This window comes from Myiozetetes cayanensis, unplaced genomic scaffold (genome assembly GCF_022539395.1).
Source record: "Myiozetetes cayanensis isolate MyiCay16 unplaced genomic scaffold, myiCay2020 scf3, whole genome shotgun sequence".
Classification (NCBI taxonomy): Eukaryota; Metazoa; Chordata; class Aves; order Passeriformes; family Tyrannidae; genus Myiozetetes; species Myiozetetes cayanensis.
In genome coordinates, this window is record NW_026087521.1 from 46,854,209 (window position 1) to 46,880,689 (window position 26,481).

General features: G+C 38.5%; 1 protein-coding gene across 5 annotated transcripts in view; it reads right to left on the bottom strand.

Annotated features, from left to right (window-relative positions):
• ANKS1B (ankyrin repeat and sterile alpha motif domain containing 1B) overlaps positions 1-26,481 on the bottom strand; it is a 420,494-nt gene that overhangs the window by 83,035 nt on the left and 310,978 nt on the right. Inside the window, exon 1 of one of the 5 annotated variants that reach the window (XM_050323426.1) lies at positions 5,938-5,956. The exons of the other annotated variants lie outside the window; for them this stretch is intronic. The gene's annotated coding sequence lies outside the window, so the exon portion shown is untranslated. Of the gene's footprint in view, positions 1-5,937; positions 5,957-26,481 lie in introns of those variants that run through there. 5 annotated transcript variants of the gene reach the window in all.

Genomic DNA, 26,481 nt, shown 5'->3' on the forward strand with positions numbered 1-26,481 from the left:
ATGCACTTACCTCTGTGGTGGTTTATAAATATTAGTATAGAACACTGAAGTTCTACATATTTTGATCATATAATAATAACAATGCAAGTGCTTCACAAAACAATTGGGTACTCATTAATAATGTGCTTTCCAGGTGACTGCACTATTATCAAACAAACACTTTTCCAAGATTTCAGCATTACCTCTGAAAACATTCCTGAAGATAAAAGCATTAACAAAGCACAAAAATGCTGTAACAGCTCTTCATTATGGGATCCTGAAAGAGATAATTAGATGGTTTTCAATTACCCTAATTTTAAAGTGATTTTACTGTTTTCAAACTGACATTTATCCAGCATATTTACTTATGCATTAAGTGATATTGTCTAAGATTATATAAACAGTAAGGAATTAATAGATTATTTTTACAAGCACTTTTTATGAATCTATTTAGAATTATGAGAGCCTTAATATCAATTTCTGGGGGTAAGATGAAGCCTAAAAACAGTGAGATGACCATGTAATACAGTAGCAAAACTTCCAGAATTAAAGTTATTCCTATTATATATGCATACACACATACATATACACACACATAAATCTTGATGAACAATGTAATTGCCTTTCCATTTTCCTATATTAGGAATAATTACACCCAACCATTTTTGTGGCTTGCCAATTTACCAGTGGCTTTTAACATAATTCTCAATACTTAAAAATAAAGATATTACATGTAATACTGTTCTTCAGTGAACAGATATATGAAGAAAAAAGAAATTATCTTTGGTATACACTTGACAAAAGAGGCATATAGTCTCACTGGTATAATTGCAAAAGCTTTACTTGAAAGTATGCAGAACCAGCAAAGGCAGCATACATGGAAATACCAAGAAGCGCTGAAGCTCTGACTTCCCTCTGCAACCATTCAACTAAATGAAGAGTTTAGATGATCATCCACAGTCAGACAAGTAAAAGAAGTGTTTATCACCTTCATGTTTCACCACATTTAAAAGTACTGCAAAACTAACTGTTTATTCTCCACTGCAGAGAAGCACTTTCTGAAAAAAAAAGAACCTCAAAAATTAAACAATGGTCTAAAATCTGCTGTCAAAGAGGCAAAACTCCCTGCTGACTTCATCTGCTATTACTGCAGCTACTATTAAATTTACCCTTTTCACAGCATCAGAACATAAAACATTCTAAACATTAGAAAAACCTCTCTTGATGTTTGCCAACTGCAGGAAACAAACAGAATGAAGAAGAACAAACCAATTACACGTAATAAACCTCATAAAAATCACCCTAGATTTCCTACGCAAAAAGTTGGGAAAACATAAGAGATATATCTTTGCTTAACACATCCCAGTTTCATGTTTCTAGAAAGAGCAAACTCCAAAGACAAAAGCCCAGGAGAAAGAACTTCCATCTCAAGCTTCCCAAGACCTTTTTACCCCATCAAACACTTATTTCAGGCACTGCTGATAAGCATATAGCATGTGTGGTACATTTAGAGAAAACAGGATGGCTACAATTACTTAGTTCTGGACCAGCTGGAATTTTCAGTTGGTTTTCCCAAAGGAAAAGTGTTCTTCTTTTAGGTTGTTTAGCAAGGGATCATGTAAGTCCTGGAAAAAAGCCAGGATATCAATATCCCCATGGAGAAAAAGGTACAATCTTAACCATGCTCAGAGTGCGTATATTCCAGTGCTGAAGAATGCTTTCTAATGCTGAGCAAGTGCCCTTAAGTGACAGAACAGCCAGAGATTTTAGGTCTTCAGACACAGTGTCCTTGCTCATTACCTCTTTTCTTGATCAAGCTGTGTTTCAAGCATTTGACTTTAACCCAAACTCAGTTCTTGGGGCGTTTGCATCCTCATGAAAAAGAGGCAAATGCTGGGTACCACTGTTAGTGCTGGTAACACTGCAGCCTGTATGTTCTGATTATTCCTCTAGAGATATCACAAAGATACTATCTAACCCCACAGGATGGGCCAAGCAGGGACCAAATATCATTTACCTTTAGGAAAGGCATTGCAGAACTCTCTAAGATGTTCCTCAGTCAACTGAGTTAGAAATAACCCACTAGTAGGAGGCTGAAGACAATAAGTAAAGAATGGAGAAAGACTAGAGATGGTCCTGGATTTTCTCCTTCGTGCTTGAGCATTTCCATGACAATAAGAACCTCTTTGACTCTGTGATCCAAGGACAGAGACAGTCTCCAGAAGATGTGCCAGCACTTCTCCATGCAGAATCAGGAAGAAAGGCTATCTCCCTGGTGATTTTCCTTTGGCTAAGGTTTGTTCAACACTGGTAACATCACTCCCTTATGCTAGATATAATGATTTCCACCTGCAGCTAACACGAAGTTAGGCACAATTGGTACCTGAAGTGTTGCAAGATACTTCACTTAGAGAAATTCACTGGGGGGTGAGAATGTCAACAAGATCCTTTCTTTAACACTATGTTCAAGCTCATGAAAGTGAATCCAGCCCAAATCTCAGGGTTTTTCTTAAGTGAAGACTCTTTGGAGAGAGGAAGAAATGTTTCTTAGTTGATTGAAGGACTTTTAGAAAAATTCTACTGCTCCAGAGTACCTAAATAGAAAAGCAGGAAAAGAACTCCAACCCAACACCAGGTATCTCCTCTTCTCCCAGACTACTGAGCAGTGTATCAGTCCATGTCAAAAGCAGTATGAACACTGAAACTGTCCCAAAACTGCCCACTGTCTTTACATGTAATCTGTAAAAACCAAGGCAATATCCAAGAGCAATTCCAACATGGGAGCAGACTGATACTGTATAGAGCTACACACTTGAGAATAAGGTATGTAGAGACCTGCTTCTTTGAACTGCACTGCCCAAAATACTTAATTTAACATGCTCAAACACTTTGATGCTTTTCTCCTCAAAGACGAAAAAATACAGAAAGACTATGGATAGAGACAGCAAGCAAACTGTGACAATGAAACACTTTCCATAGCTTAATTACCTTGTCAAAGCCAGGTTTATGTGAAGCATAACCCTTTGATACTTGGAACCATGACTACTGTCTTGTAGACAAGCTGGCACAGTTGGCACATGGACTAAAAGATCAAATACAAGCAGCCCTGTGTTACTGCCTACATAAAGGAAAAAACTGCATTCGATTGTAAAGAATGCCAGGATGGTATAGTTGTCTAAAGGTGTTATTCTCCAGAATCTGACCGTGATTTCTTAAAAATAAGCTTGCAGTTCATATAACTGTGAAAACAACATTGAAAATGTGAAATAATATAAGCCAACGTGTTCCCGAATGCAAAAACAATACCAAATCACATCTCTCAGAGTAAAAACTAGTCAGTTCATCAAAACAACTGTTGATTTGGATGATTAGTATAAATTTTAAACATTTAATAAGCAAAGCATTGTGATAATAGGATCATCAGGAAAAAATCTAGTCAAGGTAAGTATTTGACAAATGACTAAGCTTGGACCCAGAATGATGCCATTCACTCTCATCTCTGCTTTAACTTGCAGTCTGCATGCAGAGCAGGTCTCAGGATCAAGAGCCCAGAGAGCTTAAGTCCAAGGCTTGACAGTTTCTCAGTTTGCCCAAAGCAAGGTGGGAGTTTACTATTTGTGAAGAATATTATTCATTATGCCTATTTCTAACATGTAACAAATAAATACAAAGATCCTTACCAAAACGCTAGTTAAAACAAAGTAAAACTTTCACCCTCCCAAATGACAGAAATAAATTAAAATGGGCATTTCCAACACAGAATTCTGATTCCTCTGACACTAAAATGTCCTCCTCCTGGAATGTAAATCAAATCATGACTGACCTGGGTCACTGCTCCCTCTTTAAGTTCCTCAGTAGCCTCTTGCTAGAGTGAATTGGCTTTAGGTTCTTACTTCAGTGCAGATGCCTTTGATGGCGGCTTCATTGACAGTTCTGTTCCCAATTTCCACATCCTCTACCCTCCCTTTTTAACTCCATGTGCCCACTTCCAATTAGAGGTGTCACTCTCCCCTCCCTCCCCCCAAGAAAAATGCTAAGAGAAAAAGCATCAGGCCCTCAGCTTTCTGAATTAATTTTGGGGTACTGCATTTCAATGTCTTCCAAGTAGAATGAATATGTATAGTACATTTTAATTTGCCTTCTTACTGGATAAATTTATCTCTTCCTGACTATTACATTCTCCTTTCTCTGGGAAAAAAAAATTATAAAGGCGCTCACCAATAGTACAGAAAGCAGAGCTTACTTTTAATACATCAGCGAGTTCTTCCAATTCTCCTCTGTCAACCATTTGCACAAATTCTTGAAATGGAACTTCTCAGGTGTGAGGTGAAGAGAGTGTGGGAGTGACAGGACAACTGCAGTTTGTATACATATCAAAAAGACCTCTTAGTAAGTGCCAACAGACCAAAATTCATCTGCTAAAATCACTTACTCTCCATTTTTTTCACAGCACTACTGAAATTTAAGATGACATCAGAACGGATGTTTAATTCATTATTGTAATTACACACCACGGAATCAAGGTTTTCTGCTCAGCAAACAAGTATCAACTCTACATGACTGCTTACAACTTGTAATCACATTTATTTAGGGGAAAAAAAGTCACATGGTAACCTTCCACTGAGGTTTTTTCTAGGAGGTAACTATTTTGGCATATACAGAAGAGGACACAAATTGGTTCTTAAAGCACATTCAAAGGAAAAGTTACTATCATCATGCCAGGGTCTACGCTAACACTATAGTGTGCCTCATTAACGGAACAAGTTAAAACGTTCTTTAAGGAACCATTAAGATGCGTTCTATCGGTAATCCTGTCACAGATGGACATATTGTAGCATTCCTCACTCATACCGCTGCTGTTAAGAACGGTATGGAGCACACCTTGATTCTGCGTGTGTGGGCATACACTGCCACTGCTCACAGAGCTAAAGGAATTTTGCGAGGCACATGGCAACATGCATCAGTCCACATGCTAAAAATGCTCAGGAAAATTGTTACTGCACGTGTGTAGCAAAGTGAGTTCCAGATTAAATTCTCAGTTATCGTTTGCTTCTCCCGCAATACCAATGCTGCCTTCTCGCCATAAGGTACAATAGCTGTTTGTTATTGTACGATGTATTTTACAAACATGAGCCTTTTCTGAGATACCGAAGCACAAACCATCATTCTGATCTCTACACACTTCTGCTTTTCATCTATTTATTTATTTATTTATTTATTAACAACCGTAGCACTTCGCCCAACTGGCATTCCTGAAATAACCGAGCGGACAACCAGCGGTGCCGTGAAGCCGAGACCTCGCTCGGCAAGTTTCGGACCATGGCACACCACGGCCAAGTTCCCAGACCCAAGCAAGCAGAGGTGTGCAGCGCGCACACGGACACAGCCCCCCAGACAGCTGCGGGCTGTGCGCGCCCGTGCGGCACACGAGGTGCATGCCCACCGGCCCCCGCATTAATCACTGCTCTGCACGGCTCGGAGGGACCACACCGGGGCGGGTGGGGCTGCCCGGGGCGCCCCGCTGCCGCGGCCGCGCCGGCCCGGTGAGAACTCACCAGCCGCCAGCACCGGCTCCCTCCGGCGGCTCAAACTCCGGCCGCCCCGCCGCCCCCCGCTGCCCCGCGGCAGCCTCGCCGCCGCCCCCGCCCGCCCGGGAGCGCGGCGCCCCGCAGCGCCGCCGGGCGGGAGCTGCCGCCGACACTCGCCCCAGCGGCACCGGCGAGGCGCGGGTTGACATAATCCTGCGAACGCGGCAACCGCAGGCTTCGCCGGCTCCCGCCCGCCCGTCCCCCGGGGTCCGCTCCCGGCACTTCCCTTCGCCGGTGGGGGCCCGCCGGATCCCCAGCTCCTGTCCCCCCTCCCTCCGCTCCGGGCTGCGCGGCGGGGCGGGGGCGGTGCCCGGTGGCCCCGTGCCCGGCCCCCCGTGCTCGCCCAGCCCTCCCCTGCCCCCGGTCTCACCTAGGAGCGGCGGCGGCGGGCTGAGCTGCCGAGCCCGGCGGGGGCGGGGAGGGAGGGGGCCCCGACGTCTGCTCCGCAGCCGCTACCCCTCCGCGCTGAGCATCTTCCCCGCGCCCCGCGGTGAGTCAGGCAGGGAGAGCGCCGCGGAGCCGCGCACACCGGAACCCCCGCCGCCCTCCCCGTCCAGCCGCCGCCGCGCGCGCGCCCGCGCTGGTCCCTCGGCCCCCTCCCGCCGCCCGCGGGGACGCGCTGCTCGCGGGGGGGGGAGGGGCGGAGCGGGACGGGGGCGCGCGCGCGCGCTCACCCCGGCTCGGTGCGGTGCCGGCGCCGCGCGGGCTGCGGCGGGCGGGAGCTGCCGCGGCGCCTCCCCCCGCCCCGCCGTTACTATGGATATAGGGATACGGGCCCTGCCTCTCCCCCGCGCCCACCCGCGCGGGCGGGGCACTCCGCAGGGCGCCGCTGCCCCGGGCCTGGCGGGGACGGGGGCACAGAGCCTGGCGGCTCGAGGGCCGTGGGAGCCGCCGGCGAAACTCCGTCCCCGCCGCTGGCTGGCGAACGCCTTCCTTTGCTCCTTCTGCAGAACCACTACTTCTTCCCCCCACCCCCCCCCTCTTTTTTTCCTCTAACACGAGTGTCTAAATAAATCTCATCCCATCTCGAATTCCTGCGTTAATACGAACAAATAAGCATCCCAGGGGATTGTTTACTTCGGTAACTGCATCCCATTAAGCAGCACCCGCGCTGTCTAATAAGTGAAATAAAATACAAAAGATAACACCCCTATAATTTAACTTTACAAAATGTCAGAGGACAGAGTTGCACTTTCAGTCCCCCATGGCAGCTCTTATCTCGGCTTCCCTGAGGAAGTTACACACTTGATGGCTGTGCACATTATCTGACAAGCTCAGCCGGTGGAGGCTGGAAGAAACATTTTACCAAGTCAAAATATTTTACTCAGTTACAGCAGGTGAAGTGATGGGGAGGATGGGGTTACTGACACCGACTGCATTTCTCCAGCCCATTCCCGACAGACCTATCCCAGACACCAGCCAGGCAGGTGCCTCAGGCCCTGATCCTGTCTATGGAGGCTTTCTGTCTTCTGTGAAATAAAATCTTTAATAAACGAGTGAAAGAAAAAACTCAGTGTTTCTCTCTAGACACAGTTTTACACAGACAAGTCACAGTGCTAAATTTCACTGTCATTTTCAGCCTCTGCAAGAGGAAGAACACAGATGAGCGATGTAGTAGCTGCAGACCCAGCATACCAGCAATGCAAACTTTCCAGGCACACCTACAAGTTCATACTCGAGCTTCTCAGAGACCTCAGCCTGATTAAATGTACAAACCTAATTCACTAGCCCTTTTGTTTGGCATGCCTGCGCTTATTTAGAACTTTAATCATAGATGGATTTGAGCACCAAAATAAATCCTATTTGAGGCTCTGAGTCTATGTCCCTCAAAGCATTAATTAGGTCTCAAACTACTGCTAAGCTGCATTTTTTCCAAAGCAAATCTTTCAAGGTGTAAACTATCATATATATAAATGGTTCTCTTGGTTATAAACAGTGTTGATAACATGCACATAGCCACCAAGCACAGCGACGTGCAATGGCTCAGCTGGACTGACTCAATCACAAAATAATGCTGACTTCGAATACACTAGTGTGTGTGTGTGAGTAAAGGCAGTAATGTTTTCCTATGAATCAACTAAAATCAACTGTTGAGTTGAGAGTTGAAAGGAATGATTAAAGTAGCAATGCAAACTCCTAGAGATACAGTTCTCTATATCATAACTGAATTTAGCTAATTAGTCCTGCCAAAATAATGTTGGGGAATGCTAAGGATTAGTCTAAAAGCACATCTTAGAATGAGATCTGGAAAGTTATTTTGATTTTAACTGAATACTACGTCGCAGAGCTCCATTTTTTCAATAAAATCTTATAGACACAGTCTGGTGTTGATATAGATTTGATGTAGCCCATATGGAGAAGGACTGAACAGAATACAAAAGTTTAGTTTCATCTTGAATCAGAAGAAAACATAAACATTTAGTAACATTTCCTGAATAGAATTCCAAAGACTGAGGCTGTAAATATGAAAATGACCATTTCAAAACATTTCTTTTTCATCTTTTCAAAACATGACAATGCAATTTAAAATTTTACATCTAAATTGTCAGTGTCACTTCTGTTCTGACATGAACAGGTCTTTTCAAAGCAGATGCTTTGGTAGTATTTCTTTAAAATGCTGAATGATGTTTATGGATTTGTCTAAATTTTTCCAATACCTTGGATCTCCACATCTCTATCCTTGTAACTAACAAGACTTTTAGCATAGCTCCAACTCCCTTTGTCCTGGATTTTGTGATCTGCGTTTGTAAATTGAAATCAGATCTTTAGTATAGGTGGGATGTGATCCATTAACAACTTTCCGAGTTAGGAGCAATAATTTAATGGAATTGCTAAGCCAGAGGAGGAACAAGTTAAGGTTGTCAGTGTGAGGCCAATGTGATGATGGCAGAGCACTGTAGATGTGCCAGCCGTTTCCTATACCTGCCATAAACTTCATTACCTCCATTGATTGTAACATATTGCAGACTACAGCAGCTCTCCATGAAGGAAGCAAGTGTGTAAGAACTAGCAAGTCCTAGGAAAGGACTGAAAGTTTCTAGCAAGATGGTGAAAGAAAGGGCAGTTTTCAAAATTTAGAAGCTCGGTGAGGGGACAAACATGAACCCAGATTGTTGTACTGTTTTGACAGGGAAGATCTGCATGATTTCAGCATGAGGTACATTTCCCATTCAGTCACTTTGACCTTCTTGCCTAGATTCCTTTCCATCACTTTCTCTAAGGTCTGACCACCTACAGCTGAGTAGGTGTCATGGCTGCATCAGTGGTGAGACATGTCTGCACCTGCATGCTGTCTTTTTTTTAAATTTCAATAGTGTTGTAAAGGTCTCTGTTATAATAACTTGACTCCTTTTTGTTAGAGAGAAGTATTTGCTAACGTGAACTGCTTTCCTGATATCCATACCTTACTGGTTTATACTCCATCAAGGGATCTAGAAAGTCTAAGCAAGATAAAATTGTGTTTTCAAGTAAAGAAGTGGTCTTCATTAAAAAGCAAGATAAAATTACTTAAAATAATTAACTGGACTGCTTTTACAATGTTTTCTCAGAGCCAAATATGTTGATTTTGAATTTCCTGAATAGGGACTGAGCAGATTGACTTTATACCATAGGTTATTAGAAGTACACATTAACACAATAATATTCAGATATTGAGGTAAAATAATTGTTTATGTATGTTTGCTGAGCAAGCAAAATCATAATGTGAATCCAATAGATAAACAAAAAAAATTAGAAAATTCTACTAGTAAATTATACTTGCCAAAATGTTCCTATAGCTGGTTGAGGGGAATATACAGGTGAGAAAGGGCATGGGAGAGCTGCAAATAAGAATTACAGAAGTCTGTTACTGGAATTATGTACTATGCATAGTCCTTAAAGTCAAGCACACAATGAAAGACTATGCACTTGGTAAAATCTATTTATGTAATTCTCATGATATTTAACTCAACAGAGAGTGTAACACTTGCACCAGTGCTGCAGCAAATCAGGAGAAAGGGAATACACTAACTGAAGATAGATGAAGCAGCTGTGTTAGCTTGGGTAAGAAACAGGGACTTAAGTTTAAAGTGAGGAAGAGAAAGAAAGTTGTCATTTTCTGCACACAGAAGGCTAACAGAACACTGTTTTAAGCAGGGAAATCTCATGGGGAATTTATGCCAGTCCTGCAAGCTGGCTTTATTTTCAGCTCAGGGTCAGCACTCAGAGGATGGGATCTTGCTGTATAGGAAAAACGCTTCTGATAGCTTAAATATGCTAGAGGAGAAAAGTTAAGGACTAGAAAGAAAACTGCCTATCGTACTACAACCAGAGTTGTCTTTACACATTTCTTTTAATTCCAATCTCATAGTTAAAAGCTGAAATGGCTATTTTTCAGAAAAATGCAGAATTTATTTTGATTTTTATTCCTAAAAATTGTTCTTTGTTGAAGAGAAGTTCAAAGAAGCTGATAAATCTGGACTATACAGTCTCTTTGGAAAGAGCAAGTCCAAATAAAGTTGTGTGTGCATGCAGTTATTGTAGGACCCATAGCCAAAGACATAACCGGAGTTATCTTCTGAAACCATTGGAATCTCTGCTGTGGTGTGCTGGGGATTAGGGAGGAATTCTCATTGGTAAACATGGATTATGCACTTCCTCCCCCCCAGGACAATCTCATGGGTCTATAAAGAAATTAAGCATCAATCAAAAAAGAAATTTAATATCTGAAGATCAACTGAATATACAAATAGAGAGGTCTTGTCCATACAGGCTCACACAACATCTGGTCTTGCTTGCTGAGAACCAGCTGGTACCTGAGTGCCAAATTAATGGAGTAACTCCAAATCATCTTAACCTGTCTTTGAAATAGGTGTCCAAAGTTATCTGATCAATTACTAATGGTGGTGGTGCTTATAAACACGGAATATTCGTAAAGACAGTTTCTCTGAGAGCAAAAGACAGCACAAGAGAGTTCTTGAGGTAGTACAGGTTTGAGGCTTTCAGGTGTTTTGTTTTGTTTTTTAATTTCCCTAAAAGGACCCCACTTGGCAACCTGAATTGATTAAAAAAAAATGTTTCTAGAAGACTATATAATCTATATAATCTAGTTTGAAGCATCTTTCATTTTCCATATCAAATATTCATATAACCTGGTTTCAAGTAGGTTGATGAAAAGAAACAAACTTAGGAAAAGTACATTGATTCATTTTATTCTTGTGACCACAATGGTTATTCTCCCTTTGACTAATTAGAAAACTAAACAGAGAGAAGAGTGAACAGATAAAATCTAATGTATGATCAGAAAGCAAAGCAATCAAAAGGAGTGAAAATCTGCTCTTAATCTTGACTAAGAAATGTATAAAGTGGAATATTACCTCAGAATTGTAGAACAGAATATTTGTTTCCTAGCAATTAGAAAATTAACCATGGACCCACCACAAGGGGATGTATGTGAATGTTAGTGTGCATGTTTTTCTGAGAGAAAGGAAGAAATAATGAAGTATTGAAGTAAGGAGACACCTGGCTCAGCTGCTTGGTCTTCATGTAGAAAAAGAAGGCATAAAATCATAAAAGCTGTTTCGTTCCATTACTTTTCCTGAAAACGTACTATTTTTAAAACTTGTAAGTCAGAGAAGAAGGAATAAATCCTTCCAAGAGAGCTAGAGAGAGAAGGCTCATTGGGATAACTAATTATGAGCTGGATGCTACAGTTAGTTCAAAACCACCATGAGATGATCAGCTTCCAACAGAAAGGAAACTTTCCTGCATGCAGAATGCTTATCCATGCAGAATGTAATCAAGCACTAAATACATGGCTTCAAATGCATATTTAGTGGCACTGTAAGATGCATATACATGTTTTTTAAAAAATCTAAATACTGAATGTTGTCATTGCTGTTAAAGGCCATCCTGCAAATAGTTACCATGCTGTAATAGTGGCCATAATATATTTGCACTATTCAAATATTAGACAGAAACATTCTATTTCTAAGGCTCTTCAGTGTAAAATTTCTCACTATATTAGTAGCAGATTGACAGATAGATTATAAAGCAGAGTGAGCAGAAAAAAAAAGTCAGAAGAGAATTAAAAGATACACAGTATCTTTACTATGCTGCTTACTTTATTGATAGATGTAGTTTCTTCATAATTAACATGTTCCATTAAAACTACTGAATTTTCATTTGGAAATCTAGTCAAAGCTTTTTTCTTTTTCTTGAATGGTATGTTTTGAATAAGTAAACCAAATTGGAATATTCTGTATTAATAACTTTTTTTTTCCAACAACAACAATAACAAAAATTGATTATCTTTCCAAATCAGTGACTTTCTCACAGGACCTATAATTAAGGTTTCTATGTTTTCCCAGAAGGGTAGAATCCCTCAAGGTCTTTCACTGTAGTACAAGATTCCTTCTGAATTAGTACCATGGTAAACCAGAGGAATCAGTAGACTATAGAATATTATGAAATATGTGTATGAATACTGATCCCACATGAAAATGAATGGAATAGGCACTTAAACTGCAATGCTACTATTTTGTTTTGACTGAAAATTCAAAACAAATGTCTGTCTATGACCAAAAATATGGACATAGTATATGTCAAGACTCTTCTGAAAACTTTTTCAGAATATTTTCTCCATTAAATATTTTCTGATTTCCTTTTCTTGACATGAATCAGTTAAAAGACCTTCAAAAGCTATAACATACTCACTGAATTAAAACTGTTTTTATCATTTTCAGGAAAAAAAAATCTATAAAATTTTAGGAAGTAATCAAAGACAAAACATACATTGTATAAATACAAAACCTCATTAAGGATTCAGAAAATTCCTGTCTTTTAGGGGCAGAAGGAATTGCTACATAGCAAATGCAACACAAACGTACAATGACCTTTAATTCTCTCCCCAGGATCAAACATAAATTCATCCTATGTTAATATTTCACACTACTGCAGCAGAGAGGAATGTGTTATTTTTCTGTATGAAGATACTGGAATGTAATGCAATACAACAGCTTATGGCAAGGAGAATCTAAGAAACCTGCCTCTCATCACCGGAACACTTTTATGCAAGGAGGGCGATAATATACACACTCCTCGTGGGCTCATTAGAACAACATCAGCTCTTGCTGTTCTGTAGTCACACCTGACTGATACAAGGGAGAGAATTTCAGGACTCTCATGGCTGCGGCACCTCTTAACATCACTCTTAATTTTCCCCTTAAATTGGCCTTTTCCTCCACCTTGTTTGTAGGGTTCCCTTTAGGCTTAGATGTTACTTTTCATTCACTCTGGAAAAGCACAACCCAAATACTGAGCAGGATGGCTGTGCGGTACTCGACACTGATTAAAGATCAGAGAACTGTCTAGGGACACAGTATTTAAAAGGATGTGCTGGCCAAGCAAGCTGGGTAGACTGTAGTTTTCCAAACACCATCTATTATAAAGGGGGGTTATAGAGTTAAGCAATCCTGCCATCCGGAGGAAAATGACATAACAGGAACTGTCTACAAATAATTAAAGGCATGTCAAAAAGTAGGCCATTTTTTTGGATTAATCAAAGAAGACCGAGGAACTAATTTAATATGCAGACGGGAAAATTTAGGTTACACATTAGGAAAGACTGTATAAGATTTGAAGAAATAAGAGTTCATATACAGAGACTAAAATCATTAGCTTAAAGTGAAAAACCAATCAAGAAGTCTTTAATTTCTTGGGGTTATCTAGAAATAATGACATAAACCCTGTGCTTTATAAAAGAAAGTATCAGGTGACCCCTAGAGGTCATCCCAAGACCAAGCAACTCTGCAGCTGCAATAACCTAGGGCTTTTGTTAAAGGCAACAAAACCATGAAACTGATTTACACCTTTGTATTATATACAATTACATTGCATTTTAACCACCCTCTAGGTACTTCAGATATCTACCACTACATATGGAAACCACTCATTTTCATAAATGGTTTGCTTCAAATAGTGTTACATTAAGGATGTTAGTGTAACCTTATATAATATTAAGAGAAAATGGTGATTTATGGACATGAGTGAATGAAAAGCAGACTGGAAAGCCAGACTATGACAGAATACATTTCAATTTGTAAATAACAAATTTTTCAAGGCTATAGAAATCAAATCTGAAGTGTTATAATATTGAATTGTGCATGACAGGGACTACTTAGTCCCTAGTCTCATAATATGCATTGTGGTGAGAGAATCCCCCCCAGCAGGCTGCAAAGCCCAGATCCTGGCAACTGACACTGGATGTTGCATATTTTCATCCATTAAAAAAGATTTCTAAGAAATTACTTTTTTTCTCTTCCATATTCTTTTATATTCCTTTCTTTGGACACCCTCCAAATTTCTTTCTTATTTCTTATGAACTTTTGTGGACAATGGGAATACATTTATTCTTTTTAAATTCTGCTTCTTCCTCCCAACTATGTATTAGTCAGTGGCAATTTTAGCAATCACATTTTTGTCAAGGTAAAATCTTGTAGATGCTTCAATTCATTGTTTTTGAATAGCATTCATAATTACCTATTCCAATTATTTCTTAAATTTGGCATAATATTAACTGCAAAGGCCAGAAGGGCTGTTAATTAGCTGTTAATTAATCTGAATGTCTAATAGTTTTTATGAATGCCAGCATTACATCAGCACTTCATGGTGCATATGACAGTAGGAATGTAGAAAGGGTCTCAATGACAAAAATCTGTTAGTAAATGAAGATGTGACATAATTCTCAATTATGGTGGGGAAAATGGATATATTGGAGGGTGGAGTTCTTAGAAAATTCAATTGATGGCCTGTAAGGAGCCAGAAGCAAGGCAGCCCAGCCATGTCAATTCAGATTTTTGTTACCAAAATTCTGCCAGATGATAAAGTATCAGAGTTTAGCTGGCTGCATGACTTAGCTTGATTCACCTGTTTTATGCCAGTTTTTAAAGGTATCAGTACCAATATTAATGACATGAATACATAAGAGACTGCAAAGTCCAAGTATAAGCACAGAAAAATGTAACTCTTTGGCAATCCATCTTTCTGGAATGTTTAGCCTGAAAGATTTTTGGTCCAACAGCGTGAAGTTTACCCTCACCTTTGGGATTCAATACAGCCTCACCTACAGCAGTCAAAGGGCTTTGAGTTCCTTTTAGCACAAGTTTTTCTCATCCCTTCTGTTGCTTTCATGTTGTTTCAGGCAGAATGGGGCAACATACCAGCAAGTTTGAGCCTGTTTCTGAATGGATACCTTTTTTCTTTTTTTTTTTTTTTTGTAGTCGGCAGAACCTGGGCATGCCAGAAAGAAATCCTGATTACTTTTTTTCCCTTTGGTAGTGCATAATTTTGATAGTTATTTTTTCATTAGAATATGGAAAGATTCACTGGTTACAATTTTCATCTTCATCTATGAATCTATAATAGCAATGGCAGGTGGTGATAATGAAATGAGAGCTTTCAGGGTGTCAGAAAAGGTAGCTCTGGGATAATCAGCATTTTCAAGTTGTTTTCCAATCTGGCGCATGAAATCAAGCTGTTTACTATTGATACAGCCAGTTTTGTTGTTGATAAATAAACATAATGTGTATAACCTCTTGCAACATTTAAATAATGGATTTATCAATAGGTATTTACTCAAGCAAAGCCCCACATCCTATCAAAGAAATGACATATTTTAGAGGCCAAATTACTAAAGCCAATAATGACATGAAATTAATTTTAATAATAAATTTTCTTCTGCTAAAATAACTTAACAAAAGACAATCTTAAATAAACATATTGAGTTCAAATAAAAGTTATTAATTTGTAATAATTTTTAATACTTTTAAATTTGGAACTATTTCTTTTTTTTTTTTTCCCATGATACCTTGCATTTTTTCCACCAGTGCAGATCTCAGCAAATGAAGAAGGATGGAATTACAGAACAGAATAAAATTACTCCTTACCACTCTGGAATATAGTAGAGTGATTAAAGCAAGTGGGCCATGCCACTGGAGCAACCTACCACAACTATAAAATTATTCAAAAGCAAAACACTTAAGTCTGAGCTAGAGAGGAACAGAGTCTTCCCGGATAAAAATAGAGTGGAAAATATGCTAATGGCTCTGTAAAGATGCTCAATCTGTTTTTGGTAGACAATTAAGGTGAAAATAACTTGTTCCTGCAAAACTGCTTATTTTCCTTTTAGCTTTTCTTTAGAAGTTACTGCTCTCTTGGGATATTGTAGAAATTAATTCAGCTTTACTATTTTTGTATACCGTTTTATAAAAACAAAACCTGTTGCATTATTCTAATTATTTTTTGTTATCCAATGTTGCATAATCAACAATAGATAAATCAACATCTCAAAATTTTCTCTTCCCTGTGTTAGCAGCAGCTGATTACTGGAATGAAATATATATTATTAGGTGAAAACTTATGTTAACTTCTGCCACTGATATGTTCAGACCTAACTGTAATAGCTGGTTTCCAGAACTGGAGTTCCTGTATGAAAAACTAACTTTTGTGGATATTTTAGAAGTATAAAATAAAGCATATTTCCTTACCTCTTTTAGAAGAATGGAAACCCTTTAATATTTCAAAGTTGAAAAACTGATTTGCTACTCCATATTTTTGGTATTCCAGGAAAAAATTAAGTTACTTTTCCACCTTTCTCTGTATTCTTTGGTACCCGCATTACAGTGCTGTCTAGTGGCAGACTTCACACATTTCTCTAGAAAAGAATGTTTCCAAACATGCAAAAAAGCCCCAAATCTATAACCAAATAAAATAGGCTTTTTCAGTGACGTACGAGTATATTTACAGTTGCATATCTACTGTATAGAGTGAAAAAGAAATAAAGAAAAGGATGACAGCATTAGAATAAGATTTGGTCTTAATGAAAAATGTGTGGTCAGTAAGGAATACTTTAAAGTAATTCTTAAGCAGTAAGAGCAGCCCCAAAGGCTGATAACAATGCCTGACTCTAAGCTCTGAGCAAAGACTTGTTGAGAGCAAGAAGCCCAGACTGGGGCTGGGGTGGTCTTCACGAAGCAGAAGATTACCTTTCCAGGAAGGAAGTAATTAAGTTAGAAAGAGAAACTGGATGATACATTTTCATGGAAATACTTTGGTTTTTCAGGTTTGGATAAACAAAGGCAATCACAGGAAATATTTGATGTTCTTATTCTCCAGGCAAGAATGCTGAGAAAAAAAATTCTTCAGATCAGTTAAGTAATTGCTGTTATGGTTCTCCAATGAAGAGCTGTTTTGAGATAAGAAAGGAAGATAATCTTCCACTGAGAATGAACTGCCAGTAAGATGTTTCCCTGAAAAAGAAGTTCCTGATTCTTATGCAAAGACTGGATCAGTAAGACATCTTAATACTAGTGTAAGACATTTCACGTGTGTTAAACAAGGAACATCCCAGCACATCTAAATGACTGTTAACTGAGCATCATTTTCTTACAGTCCAGTCAGCTGTTAAACACTTCTGCCTGCCTGTGCTGAAAATACCACTTGGCTTGCAAGTATCTGAACATGGCTAGTCCTGGAAAGGGTGAGTCAATCCAAGGCCACACTCACATATTTCTTAGGACTAGAAAGCACTGATTTAATGTCACAGAAATCCCACCAAAAGCCATGAGCATTGAAGTAGTTAGAAAACAGCTAATGCCAACCTCATAAACAACAGACTTTGTGTCTCTTTTTAAAGGATCTTCTACCTAATTTCAGGGAAAAGGGAGCTGAGAATGTCCAAGCTGACAGCCTACACCCTACTGCAGCATGATTAAGGAGATTTCACAGTTCAGAACAAAAATTTCCTTTTTTTTTTTTTCATATTATATTTTACCCCCTGGGTCCTCTCCCTCACAGAGCAGACATCTCTTGCTGTACTCTGACAAAAATGAGAAACTGAGATCTATCGTATGTTTTCTGGGTAATATTTACCTTCCTGATAGTCTCTAAACATTTCTGAAAATTCACACACGTTTAGAACTGACCATACAGGATGAAGATGTTGAAGCGCTTTATATTTTCAGAGATTATTGCAGGTTATAGTCTACTGGAATCACAGTTAAACAGCTTTTATATTTATCACTCAGACTGTGTAGTTGTCAGATCTTAATAATTGCAGTCCTCTTTATTGTGATGGATCTCCTGTAAAGAAAGTCTGTAACACTGCACAAAATGCTCCTGGTGGTTTAATGAATGGTGCTCTTCCTTGTGAGTAAATAATAAAGTAGTACACAAGCCACAGGCCATATTACGTAAACATGATACCTAACTACCTGCAATTGTAAGGGGAAAAATACTTTAAAATAGTTTCCCAGAACACAGGTAAATCTTCCTGGCTCTTATTTTGGATAATTTACTTCACTTTATTCAATAAATTACCTAAATTGTTTAATTCTAATACTTTTTTCATTATATATTTTTTCTGTTATTTCTCCTTCTTTTCCTGTCTATTCTCGATACTTATTTTCTACATCTTGCATTATCTCATTTGCACTTAAAACTCTTAAAAAAAGTTTATTTTAATTAAGTAAAATAAGTTTGCATATATATTGTACATATAAAGTGAGTATATTCCAGATAATTGAATGAAACATGATCTCATTTACAAGTCAGAATTTGTGAAAGTTCCTAATGAGACATCAAGGAGTTTGATGAAAATGTTCTGATGTTTTACCAGTCCTACTAATTTACTAGGATTGTATTTGTTACATTTATCTAGAAGCACTTTGGTAAAGGAATATGGACACTCAAAGGCAGTTATTCTATTATGTTAATCAAAGGCTTTTAGATTCAATTTCAGTACTGATAAAATACAAAAGTACTGCTAAAAAAACCCCGAGCATCTGAATAAAAAAAGTTAGAGAAAGATCATCAGCAATGAGACCCTTCTTTACATTTTTTTCTAGAAATAAACACTGAAATAAACAGGACTGCTTCAGTGTGTGGTCGCTTCTGTGGACAGAAGCTAAAGGTGGTGAAAAATTACCAGCAATAGAGGGCAAATTTCGAACATATGACATATTGCTGGGAAGTCTGTATTAGTCTGAACTGAGTTTTTATTATATCTTCCAAACTATTGGAAGGTTTAACCTCTTGAGAAATTTTCATTAGTTGTACAAAAAATGCCATCAGCCAGCTTCTCTTTTCCAGCCAGGGATTCCACTCGAGAAACTGTGTAGCTGCTAGCTTTGATCTCTGTCCCATTATTTCACTCTCACGCTTCCTCTCAAAGAGTCTGATAATATCCACTTTATGAAAAAAATAATTTAACTGCCAAATGAGAACACCCCTGACAAATCTAGAGTTTCTGTTTTTAATAGTATGATCAAATACAGTAAAAAACTATTACCCTTTTAACATCTGAAATAAGCAAGACAAGTCATATTCAAGGATTAAAAAGGGGGTCTGGGAAAAAAAGTGCAATCATGGTAAATATGAACAAGAGTTACAAGTAAGATCACCTTTGGAACAGCCTCTCAAGACTTGGTATAAATTGAAAATGTCAAAAGAGGTTTGTTAACAGTGAGAAAGTCTGCCATCCAAGGTGCTTCTACATGCAAGATAAAGTCATTTTCTGTCCTACATTTCACAGTAGAAACCCTAAAAATGTGATAGTCATGGAAGCCCAAACAGCAGATATTTGAGGCCCATAAAGGAATGTCCCAAATGGAGGCTAGACTTCTAAATTAAGACATATAAGAGAAAAATATTGCAAACTGGAATTAAACAAATTTACATTTTTAGTATAAAAATTTTATAACAGGGAATCCCATGTTGGGTTTTTTTTCCCTAAGGAAAATCAGCATAATGATGTCATCATAGGTAAGGGCTCGCTCATGTTTACAAACCTAATTTCTGTGTATACTATAGTGACAGTGGCCAAAAAAAAGTATTTTAGGGTTGCCTTACTGGATCTCTGTGTACTGTTTTCTCCTGGTTTGTTCTTGTGCTTTGCTGACACATCCCTGTAATTTGCTTTCTTTCCGAAACAATGATAAGACATTGCATAAATTACTTTAAGTTTCTATTAAACTTCAACTACTGTACTTGACATCAACATTTTTGGCTTTCTTGCATTACACTGATTCATAGAAGTTAAGAGTTGGAGACATTCTTTATTAATGTCCCAATAAATCTCTGCAAATACAAGGATATGCCCTATATTTTCTAGATTTTTTTGAGCCTAGATTAAAAGGTCCCAAATGAGAAAGTTTTAGCTATTTCTATATAGTCTTTTACACTATACCTCAGTGATACTTTATGTCACTGATACTGAACTCTCAGGTTTGTTTTCTTTTCTTTTCTTTTACTAATGGCCTTTATTGCCATTTATTCCTTTGTGAATAAAATTATTCTTCTTTGGTATTTCAGCCATTTGCACACTACTATGTTACTGTTCATGTATGAAAAATTATGCATATATTAAAAATATCTGTCCCCTTAGTCAAACCAAATCAACTGAATGCTTTATAATGTTTGTATTTAGTTTCTCAAGCCCAAGGTTTATTTGCTCCACTGTATTTTCTGTGATTTCCCTGACAATGTTGCTCTCATAATAAAGCTAGATACTATTTTTGTAGCCCATTTCTACAAAGATAGTTCAAAGTAAGACAGCAGCCTTCCTAGAGTCTAATAAAATTGATTTAAATAAAGCATTTCTAAAGCTTAGTGAAACCACTGTTTTATCAGATTGTCCAATAAATACAACAATGAAAAAAACCACAACAAAATAAAAACTTAACACCTAGCCAACCGGAAGGAAGGAAGGAAGGAATGAAAGAAGGAAGGAAGGGAGGGAGGGAGGAAGGAAGGAAGGAAGGAAGGAAGGTGAAGACAATCCGTAATAATTATGCTTTATACACTAGGATTGTATCAACTGCTGATATTCCTCGCTGCAGTAGGGAAAGCAGACATTTAAATAAAATCACACTGCATGCCGACTATTTGTTGAGGGTTTTCTGAACACAGAAGGCTGAACCTTGTCATGGCTGTTCCACTCAAAGTCCCATATTCATTTATGTGTCCCCTTTACCACCCTGTTACTGTTGACTCTTCCCTGTTGTCCTTCCCCACAAACATTCTCCTTGTGAGCACAGAGATGCTGTTTGCCCAGAGTGAACTCTAGCTGCACCAAGGGCAAAACAGAAAATTTATGTCATTGTGAAATGGGGTGTTTTCATTGTTCTGAAAAATGATTGGGAAAGAAGAGGATTGGCACAAATTAGCTAGCTTGGGTGATAATAATAATAATAATAATAAAGTTTAATGGACTAAATATTAAAAATTGACAGTTATTTTTGACATGTAGTGGACAGCTGAGGAAAAGCAAATGAGGTTAGAAGTGCAGACCCAGAAATTTGCTACTTTGTGGTACCTAATTAGTACCACCAGTTTATTTCCTGACAGAACAGGGAGGAATCCTTCTACAACTTCTGGCATAGGCTGTTGTGTGACAAAACCAAATGAAGGGGCAACTTTTGACAAGTCTTGTAACTTTCTTCTGAGAATTTTTTCTACTTCTGCCATATCTTTGCATAATCAAAGTAAGTCACTTCACTTCCTATGCTTTCTACAGAAGGGAAGGAATATATTTGCCTGTCTGTCATATTAAAGAAAACTCTAGGGATTTTCCCCAAATTGAAGATGACACAAAAAGACAAAGTGCTGGAAGGAGTTACCAAAAAAGTAATAATCTAGACTTGTGAGGGAATTGTAAGAGAAAACAGCCTAGTTTTTTCAGGACAAATCTTGACTGAAAACTTACTTCCTTTCTTGAGAGACTTATTATGATACTAGGCAAAATAAAAGCACAAGGACATTTTGCTTGAGCCTTTGTTCAAGTAATTGGAAAGACTAAAGAAAGAAAGAGTCGTGTTTGGAGCAGAACTGCTTGCAATACTGCACTTGATGTACTGCATGTGTTGCTGCTGTAGTGGGGTCAGACAGACAGCTACAAAATCCACTCATGAGCATAGACTTCTAAAGTACCCCAAAACTAAACAGAGAAAGTTGAGCAGGAAAAACCTGCACATTTCTGAGCAGATAGCAGAGCTGTTCAGATGCAGAAGACATTGCTGAGAAGAGTTTTACTATCCAAGCACGCAAACTGCTCAACTTAAAGTTTAAAATTAGATTGCATCTCTTTATGCTAGTGCATGGACAGCATAGTAATGCAGTGCTTTCAAAATGCTTAGGAAAAGATCTAATCTATTTATGAAACTGTACACCAGATTAAAAAAAAAAGATTTTTTTGTCTTTTTGAAAGAAGTAATCTCTTTTAATGTGAAATGGTTGTTTTATGGTAAAAGGAGTATACCATTGAATATAAACAATGCAGTGACACATAAAATGTCAGGTTCTAATGTATATTCCTAGTAATATCTGAAGACTTCAGTATTTGAAAACATAATTCTCTGGTCCTGTTTACTTCCAATCCTCTCATATGGCCCAGATGTCTTCCAGAGGTCCCTTCCAACTTACATTACTTATGATGCTATGAAAGAAATAGGACAGCACGGAAGTAAAAGTCACTAAGACCTTCAGATATTTTGGCGTTAATTATACTTTAAAAAATAAACTCTAGCTTCAGTGTTCACAGCTGGTATTTAGAAAAATGTCTCTATTTGAATGATGAATTTATACAAGACAAATTCTTCCCTAAACAACCCAAGCACTTTCCCACTGACTCCCTCAGACACCTGAACTTGTTCAACCAGGATATAAATTAGTTCTGTAAACATGGAGTGGCACCAAGCCAATCCTCCAATCCTTTCTGGGGTATTTATATAGCATCTTTCAATAAGTAAATTATTTGGGGTCAGAAACTAATACATTTACTTAGATTTCATTGATGTTACCACTTAAAGAGAAACTGAGCACACAATAATCAAGAAAGGCAGAAGGTAACGTTTTGAAAAGCTTTCCAAAATAGAAATAAATACAGTTAAAAATATATATTTTTTAATTTCATGGAAAAATCTGATTTGAAAATTAGCAATCATATTATTCTCAAATTGCTATTCCTTGTAATCACAGAATCAACTAGGTTGGAAAAGACCTCTGAGATCATCAAGTCCAACCCTTGACCAAACACCACCTTGTCTAGACAATGGCACTAAGTGTGACACCCAGTCTCTTAAACACCTCCACGGATGGTGACTCCATCACCTCCCTGGGCAGCCCATTCCAATGCTCAATCACTCTCTCTGTAAAGAACTTCTTCCTAATGTCTAACCTAAACCTCCCCTGGCGCAGCTTAAGACTCTGTGGTCTTGTCCTACTGATGGTTGCCTGGGAGAAGAGATTGACCCCCACCTCGCTCCAACCTCCTTTCAGGTGGTTGTAGAGAGTGATGAGGTCTCCCCTGAGCCTCCTCTTCTCCAGGCTAAACACGCCCAGCTCCCTCAACTGCTCCTCACAGGACTTCTGCTCCAGTCCCTTCACCAGCCTGGTTGCCCTCCTTTGGACCTGTTCCAGCACCTCAATATCCTTCCTGAACTGAGGGGTCCAGAACTGGACACAGCACTCCAGGTGTGGCCTCACCAGTGCTGAGCACAGGGGAAGGATCATTTCTCTGGTCCTGCTGGCCACGCTATTCCTGATACAGGAATATTTGCAATTAGATGTGACCATTACACATGCTCACAATATGTTTATGTTTATTATATTTTAATTTCTATATGAACATGTGAAGGTTGGCCTATCAGTATATTATGCAAAATCTCAAGCAAACTGTAATATGCAATAACAGCTGCACTCCTTAAGTGACAAAATATTTCCCACATTGAGTTGTTATTGCATGATTATTGCCAGAAATTAATGTAATTCAATTAAGATGTTGTTCTTTCACTATAAATCACTCTGAGAATGGCTACAGCACATTTCTAATCAGTGCACTTCATCTTGTGAAAATTCTTCTGAATGTAGTACTTGGCCTGAGGTATTAAGGCATGTATGCCTCAAGGACTCGTGTCCAAATGGCAGGCAGGGTGTTTGGATCTAAGCAGGGTCCATGTCCAAGCCTGTCACAGAATGAAAACTCCCTGCATTCAACACAACAAACCCCACAAATCCAAGAGATTTGTCTTTGCCAGTGACCTTTAGCCAAGTCCTGAATATGTCAGAATAAATTATGAAAGGCAAACATTCCTATCTGAACAGATAACTCTCTCTTTTTTTTTCTTATTTCAGTAATGTATAGAATTCAAATCAAATTTACTGTGATAATTCTACCAGTGTATGCAATTCAAAATGCTTTTATGGCAGTAAAGAAATTTGAGGAAAACAGCTTGACTCTTCCAGTCTCTTTCCATGAGGAAACAACATAATATGATACTTTCAGCAGAAGGAACTCTTAAATTTTGTTCATGTGTTTTCTCTGTCATCAGCCAATTAGCACTGTTCTATGTTTTCCCCACAAGGCTCAGATGGTTTGCTGAACTTTAGTTAATTCCTTTTGAGTGACAGTAAAAAGCAGAAGTAATTCTTAAGTGCAAATACTCATACCAGCAATGAGTTACTGTTCAGGATAAGGTTTGTAACCTTGTGAACCTTTGTGAACTATTATATGTAAAGTATTATTACTTGATACTTAATCAGTGACAATCTATGTAAAATTGGAAACATCTGGTAGTAACCAATGCCCTTTAAGAATCAAATACATTCCATGAAAGGGAAACAATCAAAACACCAGGACACACAATAAATATAAAACATACCAAGTAAAACACGTAATTTCCTACAGTGGAAAGTATTATCAGTTCCTCTACGTAGGGTTTCTGGTAATACTACTGCTACACCTCTACACACTCTATTTAGCATTCACCTTTTCTTATGAACTTTTACAGCACCAGTTTTAGCAGGAGCACAGTAACTCTCTCTGGGTTCATGCCTCTGAATGTGGTGACCCACAGCAAGCCAGTGGGAGTCACAGGTACTTGGGAAATTAGCACTTTGCAGAATTGGAATCATTAAAGGCAAGCACTCTGACAGTGAAAAGTATGGGTCACCATCCCTACAGACTAACTCTGTGCTGCCAACAGTGCTACATGGCACCCTTCATTGAAATCAATCTTCGTGGTTGCTTCGTTTGTGTTGTTTCTGGGCTGTCACATAGTTTCTCTTTACTTCAGCAATTATCTATCTATTCTTACACAGAAAGAGCAATATTTTGTGGGAAAACAGTGCTTTAAATGCCTAAGGAATCCAACTCCTATCAATGGCCACAGAGAAGAAAGTGACCCTGAATTCCTCTCATGAACTTAGTTTAATCAATTTAGTGCTTTTGAAAGGATGGACAGTGAGTTCTAATTCACTGTGTTTTAATGACACTTTTTCATACTTGAATTTGACATCCCAAGAGCAATGCTTCTCTAACACAGCTTAAATTGAGCAGCAGCACTATAAAGTATAAGATCAATGGCTTTAGACTGGTAACATTATGAAACAAACGAAAATCTCCAAGCTATTTGCTTCTACCTGAAACTATACATATGCCATTAAAAAAAAAAAAAAAAAAAAAAAAAAGTTGTTTGTTGCTCCCATGGCCCACTGATAATTACTGATAATTACTTTCCTTGTTTTATGAAGATTTAGCAGCACCCTCATGCCCAAGTTTCTCAATTTAAAGATGAATGGGCCTGCAGATGTCAAATCTTTAGCCCCTACAGGTGAGGAGGAGTCTGTATTGCCCAGCAGTGATTCTTCTGGGTAACTACATGGTGTCAAATGGGTTCTTAAGAGAATCCTGTTTTCCTAGATCAGGACTCAGTGATCAACATTATGGTGACTTATGGTCTCGTCCACAACAGTAGAAAGGAAAAAAAAAAAATCAAGAATTTTATATTAGGAATCAGAGAAGCTCTTCTGAGGCATATTTTATTACCAATATATTCTGAAAAATTTTCTGCTCAGGTTCTCCTTGAACTTCAGGGGATTACTGACAAACATGAGGAGAACACAAATGTTGCTTTAGCTTTTTCAAAGAATGAAAGCGTAAATGAAAAGTTCTGTCACTGGGGGAGGAGAGGAAGGGAAAGAGATGACTAAGCCCTGCAGTTCTGGCACATTAAGGGGAGGGGAGGACTGTCCTGAAGCAGGAAAACAATAACCTAAAAAATAAAAAGAAAAGAAAAGTTATTAAAGCAGTCAGAAGAATTCTTATTTGACTGTTAGTTCAGGTCATAATCAGATTTTGTTTTTCTATTTAATGCTGATTTTTAAGAACTATGTTTTTTATGGATTTAGAATAACAGTAATATTTTAGTGGATCCTCTTCTTATTCTAAAAAGAGTTCCAGGGCATGTACTGGGCAGAATGTCACCAGCAAGGACTTCAGTAATTTCAGCTCTTACTCAAGGTCTGGGTGTGGCAGCCCTTCATAACAAAATACAAAGTACCATGCCTTCCTGCAGAAATTTCAGCAATAATGAATGTCTTCAAAAAGAAACATTCAGCTGCTAGCATGGCAAGAGTTAGTTAAGAAACTATACAGAGCACCCTAACGGAGATTAATTTGCAAAAAAATGGATGAGGTACAAAGAATAAACAGACCCTTTTTCTTCAGAACACCTTTTCTAATTAAAAGTAAACAAACTTGCATTTTATAAAGCAGACCAATTTCTTTAACAACTATATTTATTGACAGCCTCATTTCATGCTTGCAATAGAAAATTGAGCAGAAAGGGGTTCAGATGTCATCTCCAGGGAGACAAATTCCATAACAAGCTGATGGGTTTCAGGAAGATTTCACCGCTTTTCCTTCCTGTTGCCAAGAGCTTTGGATTATGCCCATACCGAATCATAAAATAACCCGAGTGACACTTATTGCAGAAAATTTTAATATTATCTGGTTAACTACTGGAATAGAGAACTGTACTGTTAACACCTTTCTGATAATCAGGTAGTACAGCCTGAGGAAGGAGGAACTATTTGAAAGTGC